This window comes from Heliconius melpomene, chromosome 10 (genome assembly GCF_056956725.1).
Source record: "Heliconius melpomene rosina isolate 202511_hmr_F chromosome 10, ASM5695672v1, whole genome shotgun sequence".
NCBI lineage: Eukaryota > Metazoa > Arthropoda > Insecta > Lepidoptera > Nymphalidae > Heliconius > Heliconius melpomene.
Genome location: NC_140398.1, coordinates 18,385,001 through 18,389,013, shown reverse-complemented (window position 1 = coordinate 18,389,013; position 4,013 = coordinate 18,385,001).

Here is a 4,013-nt window from a genome sequence, read left to right as displayed (position 1 = left end):
GAACCGCCTCGATCGTCAACCGGCCGGCAGATGGTGTCGCCAGCCGGGATTCCCACACTTCTAATGCGGCTTCCCGCTCCTCCTCGGCGCGTGCTGGACTGGCCGGTTCCCCGGACGCTAGGCCTCGACGCCGGCAATAGACCGACGCCAGAGACAGAGCATCCAGATCCCACGGCATGACTCCAGCCAGCACGCACGCCACCTCACCGGAGATGGTCCGGTACCCCCGTATCGCCCGGATGGCCATCACCCTCTGCGCACGTCGCAGCAGAGTGATGTTGTGCCGATCCAGGGCGTCCGCCCATACGGGAGCACCGTAGAGCGCCATCGATCGGACCACTCCGGTGTAACCTAACCTAACCTAACCTAACCTAACCTAACCTAACCTAACCTAACCTAACCTAACCTAAATAAATAAAAGTGATAGTCTGCGGCTCCTTACACCTCAGACTATCTAGACCAGGAACCAGTGGTGGAAATTAAAACTTTTGGTTCTCTTTATTCTTTATTTTCTTTGTCAAAAATATACATATAAATACTTACCAAACATGTCGACGAAGAACAGCTCCAAGTTGACCGGCTCATCAGGACCTGCAGAAAAAGGAGAGATGTCAGAATTAGAAGGAAGGAAGAGAATTGTCCCTAAGGTGGCTCCACCCAGGGAGGTACAACAGGCTCACACCTCAGAGGAGGAACCTGAGAACCTCAGAGTGGTGGCAAACCGTCTTTTCCAGGACGCCAAGTTGCACCTGGAACAGTCAGGGAACATAAAAACACTAATAAAAGAGACAGTAATAGAGAATCTGGGGAGAATGTATGAGATCATCCTCAAGCTGAGTGAGGACAGGCTCCAGCTCAGAAACAAACTCCACCAACTAAAAGAAAGAGCAGAGGATGGGGTAAAAAGTAAGGAAGTAATACAAGAAATCAGGGAACAGAAAGCCATGGTCCAAGAGACTATGGAAGAGGTTAAGAATATGAGAAAGGAAATGGAAAAGATAGGAGAGGAAGCAAGGGAACATCGGGAAAGGGAAGGACCTACCTATGCCGAGAAAGCCGCCATGAAATGTACCCCTATGCCGACCAGGGGTCCAGCCGATCTCCCAATCCACTCTATCGTGGTGTCGTCGACAAACGCCAAGGACAGCAGTGAGGATGTGATAAGCAAGATCCGCACTGCTGTCGAGGCCAAGTCGACAGGCATCAGGGTGGACCGGGTCAGGAAAGCCAAGGACCAGAAGGTCGTCATAGGGTGTACAAGCAGGGAGGACCTGGAAAAGGTGAAAGGAAGGTTGAATGCAGGCCAACCGGATCTAACAGTAGAGGAAAAGAAAAATAAGGACCCTCTGGTTATAATAAAGGACGTCTTGAGTTATAACTCGGACGACGACATAGTGCATGCAATTAGAACCCAAAACTCCCACTTGATAGGCCATATAACAGAAGAGGAGCGCAGAATGAAGATAAAATACCGAAGAAGAGCAAGAAACCAACTTGAGTGCCACGTGGTACTGCAGGTGTCACCGGCGATCTGGAAGGCGCTGACGGATGCTGGGAGGGTCCATATCGACCTCCAAAGGGTGGTCGTAAAGGACCAGACTCCCCTCATCCAGTGCTCCAGATGCCTGGGTTTCGGTCACGGTCGTAAGCTGTGTACCGAGACCATTGACGCCTGCAGCCACTGCACGGGACCTCACTTAAGGGTAGACTGCCCAATCAGGTTGGCAGGGGGGGAGCCAACTTGTAGAAACTGTCAAGCTGCAAAGCTTGACAGGACGGAGCATAACAGCTTCGACGAGGCATGCCCAGTGAGAAGCAGATGGGACAGACTGGCGAGGTCCACAGTAGCTTATTGCTAAAGTTGCTCCGGGCGACCAGGATGGTATAGAGACGTTTAAGTTCCTACAGTCAAACCTACAGAGAAGTAAGCTGGCCTTCCAGGAGTTCATACTCGAAGCAAGTAGGAGGAAGGCCAGCGTGGGGCTGATCCAGGAGCCGTACGTCGGTGCTGAGGGGTGCGTCAAGCCTAGACCGGGGTACTGCATAATACAGAAAGTATTTAACCGTACTAAACCGGTCAAGAGCTCGGTGGTGGTATTCGATGACAATATTGAAATTATTGAAAATCCAATACTCACCACCGAGAACATCGCTGTCGCGACCCTCAGGACTGACGCATGGACTCTGGGGGTGGTCTCGGTCTACTTTGAGGGAACAGAGGACATGGAACCATATATACAGCACGTCAGGCACATAAAGAACACCATGAGATGGGCAAATATCATCCTGGGGGGGGACGTGAACGCCTGGAGCACCTGGTGGGGCAGCGAGCGTGAGGACCACAGGGGAGAGGCCCTCGTGGGAGCCTTAGAAGAAATGGGCTTGGACATACTAAATGTCGGCAACAAGCCCACGTTCTATGTAGCCAACGAAAACGGGGTGAGAAAGAGCATCGTAGACATCACAACCTGCTCGAGGAGTCTGCTGGGGAAAATCCAGGAATGGAAAGTAGAGGATGGAGTTACCAGTTCGGATCACAACACCATTGCTTTCAATGTGCTTCTGAAGGAGCCGAAAACCAAAAGGCCAGCCAAAACCACACGGGTTTACAACACCAAAAAAGCCGATTGGAATAAATTTAGATTAGAACTTAACAAAAATTTGGCAGAAAACGATTTAAATTCGACTGAAGTTAACAAAATAAACAACACCAAAATACTAGAAAACAAAATTCAAAATTACATAGAAGCGATCAAGTTGACATGTTTAAAAACCATACCGGCAAAAACCTTCAGAAGCACAGTGAAACTGCCGTGGTGGTGTGACGAACTGGACCGACTGAGGAGGGATGTCAGGTTGAAAAAGAGAAGGGTTTCCTCAGCAGCACCTCGCAGGAGACCGCATGTCCTGAAGGAGTACTTAGATGCAAAAAACCTGTACGAAGCAGAAGCCGTAGCTGCGCAGACCAGCAGCTGGAAGAGGTACTGCAGTACTCAGGACCGGGAGACTATGTGGGACAGTATATACAGAGTGATCAGACACTCCCAGGAGAGGCACGAAGATCAGCCCCTGGTGAGAAACAGTGTAATCCTCACCCCACAGGAGTCGGTCGAGTACCTGGCGCAGACCTTTTTCCCCGAGGACGACCTTAGAGCGGATATGGATAGCCATAAGGCGACACGGCGGATAGCAGAGACAGTTAACCTTCTCTCAGAGGTGAACACTCCGAACGACCCCCCGTTCACTAGCGACGAACTCAACCACGCTCTATCAAGATCGAACCCCAAAAAGGCGCCAGGAGGCGACGGCTTTACAGCTGACATCGTTAGGCAGGCAGCGGGGGTGGACCCGGAACTGCTCCTGTCCCTTCTGAACAAGTGCCTGGAGCTATCATGCTTTCCAGAACCCTGGAAGGAGGCTGTAGTTGTCGTTCTTCGGAAACCCGGGAAGGACGACTACACCCTCCCGAAATCGTACAGGCCAATCGGCCTGTTATCGGTTCTCGGCAAGGTTCTGGAGAGAATGATGGTTCGCCGCATCAGGTGGCATGTGCTTCCGAAGGCGAATAGGAGACAGTACGGGTTCGTCCCTCAGCGCAGCACCGAGGACGCCCTGTATGATCTGGCGAGACACTTAAGGGATGGCGTCAAAAACAAGCTATTAAACCTTGTGATCTCGCTAGACATAGAGGGCGCTTTCGATGCAGCGTGGTGGCCAGCTATACGGTGTCAACTAGCCGAAAAGGGGTGCCCATTAAACATACGAAAGCTTGTGGACGATTACTTGCAAAACAGGAAGGTAACAGTGAGATACGCCGATCACGAACATACAATGCTCACCACAAAGGGCTGCATACAAGGCTCTATAAGCGGACCAACGTTTTGGAATCTCCTGTTAGACCCACTCCTCAATCAGATAACGGCGCGCGGGGTTTATTGCCAGGCTTTTGCGGATGACATCGTCCTGGTGATATCGGCTAATTCAGGTTCCCAAATTTCTCGGACGGCAGATCA